The sequence below is a fragment of the Amblyomma mixtum genome, chromosome 3 (genome assembly GCF_055824585.1).
Source record: "Amblyomma mixtum isolate Tamu chromosome 3, ASM5582458v1, whole genome shotgun sequence".
Taxonomy (NCBI): Eukaryota; Metazoa; Arthropoda; class Arachnida; order Ixodida; family Ixodidae; genus Amblyomma; species Amblyomma mixtum.
This window is the reverse complement of record NC_143014.1, coordinates 406527890-406541902: the sequence shown is the minus strand read 5'-3', so window position 1 is coordinate 406541902 and position 14013 is coordinate 406527890. Positions and strand designations below refer to the sequence as shown.

The 14013-nt window shown below is 46.7% G+C and overlaps 2 pseudogenes; one reads left to right on the top strand and one right to left on the bottom strand.

The window, feature by feature from the left end:
- The first annotated feature begins 982 nt into the window (after positions 1-982).
- On the top strand, positions 983-4754 carry LOC149357506 (uncharacterized; annotated as a pseudogene).
- Positions 4755-5340: 586 nt separating this feature from the next.
- Positions 5341-10913, bottom strand: LOC149357505 (uncharacterized; annotated as a pseudogene).
- Positions 10914-14013: the final 3100 nt, after the last annotated feature.

Here is a 14013-nt window from a genome sequence, read left to right as displayed (position 1 = left end):
TGTTCAATTATAATTTAAAGTAAAAGAGTGACCTGAAATCGACTGTTGCTTACTTTAGAGTGCACGCATGCGCTGAACGGGAAGCGCCAGGTAGGACCCAGACTGCCGCTCAGTGTTTAAAGCAGCCAGCAGCAGTCGTCGCCGTCGCTTGTGGATAACAAATAACGCTGTTTCAATGAATGCGAACGGTCACCGAACATGCTTCTGGATAAACTGATTCGAAATGAAGTATTCAACTCACAGGAGAAAGGAGGGACGATTAGCGAGAAGCGCCGGTCCTACGCGATGTCCGCAACCCAGCTACCAAGGGTTTCGAAGGCGCGCGGTTGCATCGGCGCTTCCTGCAGAGTGTTCACGCTGTGTAAACAAGCAAGGGTACAACCGGTACAAAATTGAGATTATTTAAGGTAACTAATGTGCAGCTTGCGTTTCATGTCATGCAAACGACCACTAGCAGTTTGCACACAGCGATGCAAGCAAGAGTATACCATGGAGTGCCTTGCCTGAGAGTGGGATATCCGCAGGTGACTTTCTGAAGGAGTGCACTCGTCCTCATCGGTGCATTCGCGGGGAAGCTTTGCGCTTACGCGGTAAATGTTCAGTGGTGTACTATGATCCTCAAGCACTCAATTAGGGTGTACAAAAAATATTTCCTAAAAAAAGAAGCAAAAAGTTACCAATACACATGAAAATGTTACATTTCCGAATGACAGTCCACTATAGAAGATAAGAATTTCGCTGAACAGGGTGTATTGTGTACTGCATCATATTGTGTTTTTTTTTTAAGAAGCAATATCACTGTACCGCGCTGTCTAGTGCTTGGTGGCCTGCGGCTCTCTCAAACTGACATTTGTGACAGCTTCTACAACCGGCGTTGAGTGCTATATACTGTGTATGACACGAATGAAGGCATTATATTATTATTAAAATCAACATTCTCAAAACCAAAACAGTCCGGCGTTTCTCTGGAGGGGGCGAAGCGATGGCGACGGCTGTGTCTGAGCGAATAGTGCGGGCTGTGTTCGAGTTTGGGAGGCACCCACAAGAATTCGAATGTATTTGCGTAGCGCCACCAATTAGAATGTATCTCAGTCGAATGCTGTTAAAAAATTCGTCAAGCACCACAAGGCGGCAGTCGAGTCGAATGACATTCGGTTGGAAGGCATTCGAAACGCCCGTGTGGCAGGGGCATTACTTGTCCCGGATCGTGACGTTTTTTGTAGTTAACACTTAATCAGGTGTCGAAATAAGTCTGAAAATTAAGTTGGAGTAATTAGATTTGCGAAAAATTGTATTTTCTAGGTATTTACGCGCAAATTAATTTCTCAAAGGTACTACAGCATCTTCGCCACTGCCATCATTTCCAAATGACACTTCTTTGTCGTGTGACAGCGCGAACCGAAAGTGTCATTCGTTCAAGAAAAGTGCACTTCGAGAAAGCGTCGCTAAACATGCGTGTGATAAGGGTACTTGGCTCGTTGTGGAAAACCCGTTCGGATCCCACCGGCGGCATGTGGTTGTTTTTTCTTCTGCTTTTCTATCAATTAGCTTTAAGCGATAACATATTCAGTAATATTCTAAATTGATCAACACCACAAAATAAATATATTAATTAAAAAAAATCCCCTGTGCCCCTTGGTTTCTGTGGCTGTTGGCTTCTGTCATATTTATAACGAGCCCCTCATCCCCTTCCCTTGTTTGCTTACCCGCCGTAGCCAGTAAGCCGTGGCAGGCATAACTTAAGGCCTGCTGGCTGTTCGTTCCCCCCCTGAGCTACGTCGCGCGAAAGAGGCCCACATAGAAGTTCCGTGCAGCACGTCTCGAAGCTACGAGCGGCGCACTCGCGTTGAAGATGAGGCCAGGAAGGTACACAATGGTTAACCCCACCTGTACCGAGAAGTCAGAGTGGGGGACGAAGGAGACGACAATGCGATCGGTTCTGGAAACACGTGACACTCCTTTCATTGCCTCGGGGAAAGTCACGGCATGTCGCGACATGCTTCCGAACGCACATTTTTTTTCTAGACGTTGACTGTGCCTACACCTCCTGCTGCGCGTGCGGTTGTGTCCGAGACGGTGTTCTAATGCCATCGCTAGAGTGGAACATGGATTACGCTTCTGCCGTGATATGCTTAACAGGTGCTGCGTGCCCAGTTGCCGGATTAACTACAAATCGTGTCCCAAAAACCACGTTTTCAAGTTTCACCGGCATGAAGAAGAACAGAACACCTGGATTAGGGCAATACTACGAGAGAACTTCGTTGTATCACCGCACTCCAGGGTAAGGGCCGTTTCACATGCATGCGATTCTCGCCTGCGACGCTGCGAATTCGGTCGGTCTGCGACTGGAGAGGGCCGTCGGTCTAGCCGCAGACGGCCTGCGACCAAGTTCCGACGTGCCGTCACGCGCCGTCTCGGCGTGGGGTCACGTGGGAGCTGTTCCCGCGGCGTAAGCAAAACTGTTTATTCTAATCAGAACGTACGAAATATTGCCTTGCATCTAAAAACACACGGGTCATAACATCATCAACACATTCCGTGCAGCGGTTCCGTCCGGTTGGAATCCTTACGCAGCGTCATGTGATCGCGCTGCGACTGACCAATGGGAAGCATCGTGACGTCATGTCACGTGCGGTCACGTGTAGCAGAACGGATGCAGCGGCAAACACAAAGTGTGTTTTGGTTGTTGCGCGCGCACGTGGGCACAAGAACATTTCTGCTCCTCGAGGTGTTGAAGGCACGCGCGCGTGTTTTAATGAACTTCTCATCGATGAAGTGGAGAGGCAGCCACTTTTGTGGAACGTGAAATCGAATGAGTACAGAAAGAATGCAAACAAAACTGGGCTGTGGGAGGAGGTTAGAGACGCCTTGCGATCAATCGACCCCAACGGTGAGTACGACTTCTTTTGGTCCATTTTTATTTTAGTATGTTTTTTCTTAGCGCTGTTAATTGTAATGTCGAAGTTCTGATCATGAGTGATTGCACCGCCCTTTGTTTGACAATAAACGATAGCCGGCTCGGAAGGTCGACGCAGGCAACATGTTCAATGCACGCAGCTGCACGTGCGGATTCTCGGCGTTTTAAACAGTGGTACTCTGCACTGCTTTGTTGAACGAGAACATAAAAACGCCAATGAACCATAGTATACTGTGCTCTGCTCAAAAAGAAATAATATCGAAAACGTCTTTTGCTCGCATATTTTTTCAGGCCTTAAATTGTTTACACACTGCGAAGGCCAACCACGTGCACAGAGTGGGCCCTCATTTCAGTAAAATTTCTAATCCTTAAACAAGAAAACTGACACTAAGCGTAATGACACCCAGTCTTGTTCACGAATTGGGACTACACGCCTGTGCCCGGTTAAGTACCGTAAATTTTGCCGCTCAGCGCGAGACGAATGCCTCCGAGTTTGTGTTACGGCTTCCGGTGGCGGCGAAATGGAAAAATAGTCGCGTGCTGTGGACTGTCGGTTCGCTATAAAGGCACTCAAGTGACCGGAATCATTCTGGACCTTTGAAGTTACTGTGGCAGCTTTGCCAACATTTGTGTGCTCAAACGTCGAAATAGCCTTATCCCGGCACCAAACCCGTCCAAGTTTTCCCTTGTGCTGTCACTATTTATTGTGGTATGCATTTTCACTCGCTGAAGTGAAGGCACGTTCAGGGGAATATCATTGAATATTCATTCAAAATATGAAGGAACCAAGCACTCGCCGAAACCAAGAAACGGATATGGGAATGTTTCTTAGTCATACTTGGCTCATTTTGCTGCTTTTAATAGAGTGTAGTTCTGTCAGTTTTGTTTTACACAAACAACTTGGGAACGCACTAGACAATTTCTGGAGCATGTGGGAAAGCGTTCATACTTCAAATCAGATAATTAGTTTCATTTGTAGCTAACTTTCATACATTTTTCAGTTACAGTTGATTGTGTCTAGCAGAGATGGAGAAATTTGAAAGAGACATATAGGAGGAAGCTCAGAGACCCCGAATGTGATTCAAGGAGTGGCGCTGGAGCGTTGCCGAAGAGCAGGTGCTGGGTGCACCTTGAAAGGATGCGATTTTTAAAAGACCAGATGGAAGTACGTCAGTAAGTATTACTCCAGTGCAACTTTCCCACCCACATTTCATTTTACTTCTTTGCGATAGTTTCAAGCGGAAACATTTAGGCATCATTTTCACAGAAAAAAAAAATGAATGTTGCATGTACTGCTTCTCAGGGTGTATTGTTCATCCACCACAATAACTGTTCAGTGTGATGCCTCAATTTAGTTTGTGCAGTTTCATTGCAGCTGCGATTTCGTGAATGCTAGGTTTGCGACATAGTGATCAGTAGAGTCACAGGTGTATTCGCAGTGCTGCTGTGAAAATCTATCACTACATTCTCTTAGTGATCAATGTTTACGTAATGTGACCATCCTGCAGAGGACACAGCAGCATGGAGGTGGTGGCCGTGCAAGAAGCGCTCGAAGACCACCCACGACTAGGGTCTCCAGCTGCAGATTCAGCACCAGCAGGCTCTTTCCAGGACATTTTTTTGTGCCCTGAAGTGCCGCAGCCCAGCACCTCTCATTCTGTGGCTGTGGATGAAGGCACGACGAGTCAGTCTGCAGGGAATGGCTCGCAGCAGCCCAAAAAGCGGAGGAAAGCACGGGAAGAGCTCGATGTCGTGAATGCACAGCTTGCGACTGTTCGCAGTGCATTACTGGCGCACAGGCCAGCAGATGCCGATGAACACTTCTTGCTGTCGTTAAAGCCATATGTGGCAACTGTGCCAAGCAATATGAGACACCATATGCAAATGGAACTTCTGAACATTGTAGGGCAGTACAGTCAGGGAGTATATCCCACTCACCTGATGATAAATCCAGAATAAATAAGTAATAAGGGTGTAATTACTCATTGAGATCCACCCAAGCACAGCCATACGGCTACAAAGGAAAGCTATGCAGCTCTCCTTTGTAGCCGTATGGCTGCGCTTGGGTGGATGCCAGTGAGTAATTACACCCTTATTACTTATTTATTACGTCATTTATTTATTTATTTATTTATTACCCTTATTACTGATTATTTATTACTTATTTTACTACTTGATGATAACGACAGAATAAATAAGTATTAAGGGTGTAATTACTCACTGACATCCACCCATGCGCAGCCATACGGCTACGAAGGAAAGCTGTATAGCTTTCCTTTGTAGCCGTATGGCTGCGCTCAGGTGGATGCCAATGAGTAATTACTCCCTTATTACAAATTTACTCCACTTTGGGGAATTCCCCTAAACATTTGGTACATCAGAATAAATAAGTGTGAAGAGATGCGGTATGTATGGCACCACATTTATTTCACTGTGCTGCAGTTCTGAAAAGAAAAGATGGAGCAAAGAAGCCATGGCAAGTTATTACCTTGTAGGGCTCACAGAACAATAGTATGAATGTGCTTTACTCAATGCCGTGTGTTCAGGGGGAACAGCTGAAACAGGCTTTGTTTTTTTCGCATATTATGCCTGTGTTGCAACCTATTTCAAGACAATATTATCTGCACTGGAAAAGAGAGAAAAACACAGTAGCACTTGCTCATTTTGGTACAAAAGACGCATGAATGAGACCTGTTGACCACACGTGGCACACTGATGACAAAGACAGCGAAAACTGCGCTACCAGGACATTACAGTCACAAATATCTTGTTTCAATTGCTTAAAAAGAGAAGAGACTGCCCACTGCATTTACGTAGCATAGCCATGGTTTCTGATTATGCTATTGAGGAGCACAATGAGGTGTTGCTCACATTTAACTAGGCTGTGCTTTTGGAGTGTTCGTTTATTTCCGAGGAATATAGTGGGGGATATTTCGAGGCATTTATTTCTTTCTGACAAAAAAACAAACACTATTTTCGGTCTAATTATACAGTGCAACTTCACTGTCATCAGATGTAAGCTGCCCATGGCTCTTTGCATTGGAGCCCTTGATGAAAGTGCACATTATTAATGAAATGCTGTAAAATTCCTTTCGTTGCTTTGCTCCCACAGCAACAAAGGATACGATGATCTGCCTGCACCGCTAGCATTTAGGACATCATTGTTGGCTAGGCAGAGCTCATAAAGAGCCCCTTTATGGTTTGCTGCCCAAGAGTTTGGTTTTTGGTGGTCGACATGCGGGTTTTGTTAACACATATACCTCATGGGCGGCTTGACAAGCTCGCATCTCCTTATAGACAGAGGCAATGACAGACTCAACACAAGTGGTACGGGAATACAAGGAATAGGGAAACACTGGATAGAGCATAGATAAAACTCCACAAGTATAATCTATATATGCATACAAATATTCACAAAACAAACAAATTGTCGCTCCCTTCACACATGTCAGACAAATAATGCGAACATGCATAAGTACACATTATATACACTATATACACAAGTACATCTACCATTGTGTTATACAGCAGTCACAATGAATGAGTACTGAGCAAGCAGACGTCTACAAAGCAACCAAAACAGGTCCCACATTTGAACGCAGGGCTCAGACAAAAATGTAGCGATGTTATTGGCGTTGATCATAGCCATAGCTTAAAAAATGAAAGTTCAAGAAAGCACCATGGCATTACTCCTGATAAAATGATCATATTGAGAAAGTGTGCACACCAGTGCTCCTTATTGCCCTTGTATAGACACGAGATTGCTGTGATGAACTCTACACTTTACAACACAGACTGCCACGGTGGCTCAGTGGTTATGGTGCTCGGCTGCTGACCCAAAAGGTGCAGGTTCGATCTCAGTCGTGGCGGTCGAATTTCGATGGGGGCAAAATTCTAGAGGCCCATGTACTGTGCGATGTCAGTGCGCATTAAAGAACCCCAGGAGGCCGAAATTTACTGAGCCCTTCACTATGGCGTCCCTTGATCACTTGAGTTGCTTTGGGACGTTAAACCCCCAATAAACCTTTTCGAAAACCTTGCTGCACAGGTGACAAAATATTTCCAGCAAGATAGAAACTATGTGTTCAAGTAACTTGTAACAGGAAGAGGAGATAGAAATTGGTCGATAGTTAAAGAGTTAGGTTGTCCCCCTTTTACTGGTACGATGCCGGCCATCCACCAGTACATCACTCGAAAGTATAAAACCCGAGAGAGAGATCCTCATTAAAAAGGTTTATGGGGGTTTAACGTCCCAAAGCAACTCGGGCTATGAGGGACACCATAGTGAAAGGGCTCTGGAAATTTAAACCACCTGGGGTTCTCTTAACATGCAATGACATTGCACAGTAGATGGGCCTCTAGAATTTCGCCTCCATCGAAATTTTGTTGTTAACAAGAACTTATTTGTGGCCGCAACCCGGCAGATGCACGCTGCCATGGTACAGAACCGGCAGCACTAGAAAAATAAGAGCAAAAAATGTCTCGCGCTTCAGCTGCTGCCCTAGAGAAATTATGGCCAGCAGGAGGCTGCAGGCCCAGCATCGCTGAGCCTCCATCAGCTGCCAGCGCAGAGCGCCATTGTCCTTCGGTTACGTTACCGAAGTGGTCCTCGTGGTCCACGTACTGCCCATCGATGTAGTAGGCGTCCTCGGTGAGGAAGTTGTGCAATGCACATGTTGCCAACACCACAAAATCCGCATTTTAAAGGCCCGTTCACACTTGCCGAAAAATTCGGCGAGCGAAGCGGATTCGCTCGTCGCAAAAACAGGGACCTGTTCTCACTTGTTCACGCGCGGGCGAGGCGGATCCCACGCGCCACTGCTGTTTCTCGCTTTTCCAAACCGCGTCGCTGCTAGCGGCATTCACAGATATAGTGAGAAAAGAGCATAAATTTACGCTGTCTACGTACCATAAGCGTATGCATGCTTACGTACGTTAAACGCAGGCACATTCTCACTTTTAGTTCAGCGTATGCTAGCACAAATGCAAAAGTAAACTCAACTGCAATGGCGCCATCTGGCTGTCAGGGCGGGAACCATTACTGTCAACAAGCCGACTCTGCTGTTAAGCCTATAAGCGGCTGATTCGTCACTCTGAATAAAGAAAAGAAAGGAAATTTATCACTTATACGTTTTCTTGGAGGCGAGGTGAGAGGAAGCGAAAGACCTGTGCCGCATTTCTGGCCAGTGAACGCACTGAAAAAGGCAGCAACAAGGAGAATTGAATCCGAAGCGGGGGGTCCGGCTTCGAAAGGCGCCGCCATGTTTGTCGCCGCGCGGCGGAAATGGGCCCAGCCCGATCGCCCTCGCCGCGCCGCTTTCCGCGTCGCCCGGCGTCAAAAGCGGCCGAATCCGCTTCGCTCGCCGGATTTTTGGGCAAGTGTGAACGGGCCTTAAGGTTGATGACACGCCGAAAAATGCGGAAACGCGAAGCCATCACACCAAATGCACTTTCGACGCACCTCCTGGAAATAAATAGCATATATTGATAGATGTTCTGAGAACAGCATTTCAGACCATAATTTACCTCGCCCGGCTCAGGCGATAATTGAAGACCCTTTTTTCTTCTTCCTGGCACCTGCCAGAGTAGGGCCTGAGGAAATCAGGTCGAAGCTGAAAGGCTTCGTCCCCAATAAATACGTGGGGTGCGACAACTGCAGAGCCGGGAAGTTGCTTGGGGGCTGGCAAGCCAAGAACACCTCGCTCCAGGCAATTTCCGAACCTGCATGCACTTAGTGTGCCGCCGTCACTCTGCCGACCGTAGCCACCGACGTCAACCATAATAAATTTAAGGTTACTGTCGGCAACCGCCATCAGCACAATGGAGTATGTGCCCTGCAAGGAACCAAAACAATAAGCATTATTGCTGAAACCTAACAAAGCACTGGTAGTACCTTGTAGTTGTAGTACAGGCTTCCAGAATTGGGTGGCGCCTGTATTTGTACATGCTTTCCATCCACTGCGCCCACGCAGTGGGGAAAATTCCACTTTTGGTGGAAACCATTCGCAATTTCGCACCACTTTTCAGTTGTTGGCATCTGAAATAAAAATTTCCCATGCCATCAGATGCACATTTATGAGCGGGGATGGTGTAAGAGATCAGATTGTTACATGTAGGCAGTGATGGTATATTTATAAATTCAAGCGCTAATGGAGATTTCAAGGGTATATTGAACACAGATCTCAAGTTAACACAACAAGACTAAACATTTTTCTTGCACCAGCATTATAACGACACTGTTCATCTGCATTACACAAGTTCATTAATGCTGTTTTATTTAATACTTTCAGTGTATCTTAATATCTGTATTTTTTAAAAAAGTGAATAGACATGCAATGCGTAAACACACATAGCTGCATAGGCTTCTGGCACTTCCCATAGCAGTACTGTAGAACTCAAAACAAAACTGCTGTACGAGGCTAAACAAAAGCAGAGTAGACAGGACGAGAGTTGCATTCCGGTTTCTCAGTTAAAAGCCTACGCTCATCTGGCACTCTTTAGTTTGTTTTTATTCACACCATGCCCACTGACCCCTCATCACACATTCCTGGGAGCTTTTGTACAACTGGAACCACTGAATTATGTCTGCAGTCATTACTTGCCAATTTCCTCACGAAATGAAGGAATAAAGTATGGGTCATGTGGCCATCATCCCCCAAAATATGCATGCATGATAACGAAAGCATGTACAGAGGGCAAAACGCATGTCTAGAACACGTTCTTGGCGTGGTTCGGGCTGAACACGCGATACCTATAGAAAACATTTGAATAAAAATGGTCTGAATGTAAGCATGTGCAGTTAAACTCATAGAATTTCGTTTTCATTTTTTGACTTCCTGGTCGCAGCGGCTTTGGGAGGTGCGGAACGCACAGTTCGCTTGTTCTAGACATGCGTTTTGCCCTCTGTACAGTCTTCAGGTATACATGCCATAAAGCATACCTTTAAGCAGAGAGGTTGCAACACTTTCCACAGAAGCCGACATGTGCAGTGAATGATCCCGGCTACTGTGGAAATGCCTACCCTGAAGGACAAGGCCACCTCCTGCATATGCATCCCCGATGCCAAGTACCTAAAAGACAAAAGTGGAAGAGAAGGTGAAGAAAGTTAATGCAAGATTTATGGCACTGAGCAGTCCCTCCAAATTTAGAAAAACTTTCCACATTCTTTTTCTCAAAACTGTGTCGCTCCAATGAAATAGTTAGCCTACCGAAGCGATTGTCAAAAACACAGTTTTTGCCCCGATATTGCAGCTCAGTTTTACGAATGCCATGTGGCAACAAGGTAAGAGACATGACCGCTTGCCCCGTTCTGGTATGTGCGGTGACTTTTCAGACGTCTAAGTCCACAACTACTGATTGCAGGAATGACAGAGTTATTGGGATGCGAACAAGAATTTGACATCATAAATCGGCCGCAGACGTATAGACACCCCACGAACTTGTACGCAGTAAAGCCACTAACCTGAGGGTGATCGCGAGCCTCATTCGTGAAGGAAGTGGCTCACGTGTCACGTAATCTTTTGTGAGTGCATCCTCCAACAGCGCATAGGGTTCCTCGAAACGCTCCGGCGTCATCCGGTAGAACTTCCGAAAGTAATCTCGGTCTCCCGAGATCAGGAGTGGCATCTGCACACCACGATTATGGCTAGACTCAGCAAGCAGCAAATATGCGAAAAAACACACAAGGCGACATTAAAAGTTCTCAACTCACGGCTGTGTAAAATTCAGACTCCGCCTTCCTGTTCTCCCAGACTGGCCGCACCCACCAACGCCTCGGTGTCGGCAGGCCCTCTAACAACTTCTTCTCGAGGAGGCAGTACTCCTCGAGCAACAGGAGCCGGCGATTTTCGGCATCGAAGGAAGCGGAAAGCGCCGGCGTGTCGACGTCTTCCGCTTCACAGACGCTGTCTGGGTCCATGGCAATCAGCAACTTTTTTTTCTCGAGGAGGTAGTACTCCTCGAGTATCAAAAGGCGCACGCCTTCGGGATCGTACATTCCGACTGTCGCCATTGCCAAATTGCGGAGAGAGCCCGAGCAGCGCGAGCCCAAGCGTTATATCGACGCCTTGGTGGCCCGCGCTATTTTCACGTCTCAAGGGTTTCATTCAGCGCACCACCGTACTTTTTGAATAATTCAAAACTGTTTACTTTACTAAAAACATATGAAATGTTACCTGGTATCTAAAAGTACGCATGAATAATATAATATAAACACATTCCATGTTGCATTACAGTCGTGTTTATTCACGGGTTGCATAAGCAGACATCTAGCAACCCTGCTTGTCACGCCGACCGAATTCGTTGAGTACAGCGTTGCATGTGAAGGCACTGACCGAAAATCGCACTGCGGCGTCACCGACTAGGACGACTATTTTCGTTCTAGTCGCAGCATGTGAAACGGGGCTTAGATGTTCGAAGCTTCTTCAAAGAATAGTTACTTTTGCAAAATACGATAAGCTTAAGCGCATGTACTGTAAAAAATAGTGTATTTAAACTAAGCAGCTGGTTAGCATTCCAGGTAGCGAATGTAGCCTTTCAAGAAAACTCTGTTTCCAAGTTACAGCTGCTAAACTAAAATTACACGTCCTTCTAGGTTTGCGAGCTTCACTTCATTGAGGCTGACACCGTGCGAGAGGCCTCCGACATCGACGAGGTTGCAGGGCGCACCACCACTGCACCACTTTCGCATCTGCGCCTTCGCCCAGGCGCAATCCCATCAAAGTTTCCGGGATGCCCGTCTTATACTTCTAAGCCAAGCACCTCAAGGGATCGTATTCATTTAAAATATGATCTTAGAACAAATGCGTGTATCTCCAATAAAAATACACATACGCAGTTGTGAAGCTAATCGACAGTGTTTAATTCTTCATTATCGCTGTGGTTCATAAAACTAGGTGAAAAAAGGTAAAGTTTTAAAACAATGGCAAATTCATTTCAAGTAATGCATAAAGCAAAACCTCTACTGAGAAAGCGCAATGCGATAGAGGTGCTGATATCAGTGCTTAAACAACCTTTGCTCGGATGGTTTGCGGCTAGTGCCTCAAAATAAATTCCGCGTAAAGTGTCTGCTATTCATTCCAGTATTTTAACAAAAGAAAAAATGTGGAGTGATAAATGGAAGCTTATTGCTGCTAGTTGATTCCAGTCGCGATTCCTTAAGCTCCGCCAAAAGTGGCGGCAACTCTGGGCTTCTGGGCCTCTTTTCGTGACGTCACGGGAGGAGCACTCAGGCCTCAGGCACGCATAACAGACACGCCGCACATGAGTGACGTCATCACCATCAATGCGGCTGTCCTTCCGAGAATGGAATGGAATGGAAGCAGCTTTGGGGGGCGCCCGTCCATATTCCTCAGGTCGCTGTACAATACCCCTCACTCTTATAACAAAGCAGACCAGAATCGAGAAGGCAGCGGCTAGCCCACTCCGCCGCCGACACTGGCCGAGATGCGACTGTCCAGCCTGACTTGATGTGGTGGATGCAAACATTGGCGTGTCGCCTCCGCGAGATAGGATAGGAAATGCGATGCGGCTCTGTCGTACTCATGTAAACGCGGCTAGAGATTACACCAAAGAGAAAGACCCCACTGTCGCCGTTAATTCGCCTTCAGCTTTCGGTGAGTGAGGTTGCGGCGTTATGGAGCCTTCATCGTCAAGTTGAATCGCTCGCGTCTACATCAACAGGCGAGACAGCAAAGCGTGGCGGCGGAGTCGGCAGTTCACTGCCGATGAAGTACGCGACCATCGCGACGCAGCGAAATGTGGGAAGCAGGCTGCTGGAGTGAAATAACGTTCACCCCCCCCCCCCCCCCCCAAGTCCCCGTCAAGAACTCAGCGACAAGCAGTGCTCTCGCATTTACACATCACAAGAATTGCTTAGATGCCCCCATAATTTTTTGTGTGTTTTTATTTCGTGTTTTTGTTGTTATATCCTTCATTTGCGGAGAAGAGTGTATGGGCACACGGTTTGCTCTTCAAGGCGCGAGTATTGTCATCAATTAAATGCTTCTCTAACGGCACACTTGGCTATGCATTGTAGTAACTTTATGTGTGTGCCTTTTTTCATCAGGTAAATATTCCTCGTTCCGCCCAAGTTTCGTCCTCCAAGAGGAAGAGATGAGGGCCTAATGAACGAACTCCCTTATGGGAAGTGGCCAACGACGTGCACTGGTGAAACGAAGAGCTGAAAAATAGAATCAGTGCAAGAACTACGTTCGGAACATCTCGAGTGAGCGCAGCGAGGCAAACGGTCATCCAGATTGCATCCACCACGAAATTACAAAATTTGCTTCGACAGCACTGCTGCCCGGCAACATGAAACCAACCCTCAAAAGCGACTCCTAATTGAGTCGTGGTACACACATAATATTATACTCAAACGTTAAGAGCCAAACTCCATGCATTGTGCACTGCAGTGCGCACCTGCAAAGACGCGCGGAGAAAACACTGTAACGTGACAAAACTTTCAGTCCAAGTTCCAATTCTTTGCTTTAAGAACACACAAACACTGGGCGAAATTCCGAGAAACACAATTATCAAACATGCTTCATACTCCGCGGAGCGACTCGCAGATTCGAAAAGATAGAGAACAAGTGAGTGCATGGTGTGACTCACGCAACAAAAGGCCTCGCCACGCTTCATCAAGGGCCTCTTCCTTCCCTTTCGCAACCAGTGGCCCCGCATCACGGAACAGTTGCGCCATAGGGTGCGGAATCTGAACGGAAATTCTTCCTCTGATTACACTTATATAGGATTCACCGCGTCGCGAAGCGACCTAGTTGTTATAGGATACAGCTACACTTCATCGAACGCACATTATGAAGCACGGTTAAAAAATTGCGTGTAGTCGCCCGCGCAGCGGCCATTTCACGCTGACATTTTTTTCCCGACTACTGAACTGCGATTACGCTGGGCTCGAGTCCTTTCGTCGAGTCTAGCCGCCCGCGCGAGATTGCAGAGTCGCTTGCGGCAGTAGCGTGGTGAAGCGCTCCATAGCCGCCTCTGTGTGCTGCGCCTTACCATAATTGCTGAGGCAGGAACTGAAGAAGCAAACGTCAACTTTCAATATATCTCCCGGCATTTGTAACCGGCGCAAGGTG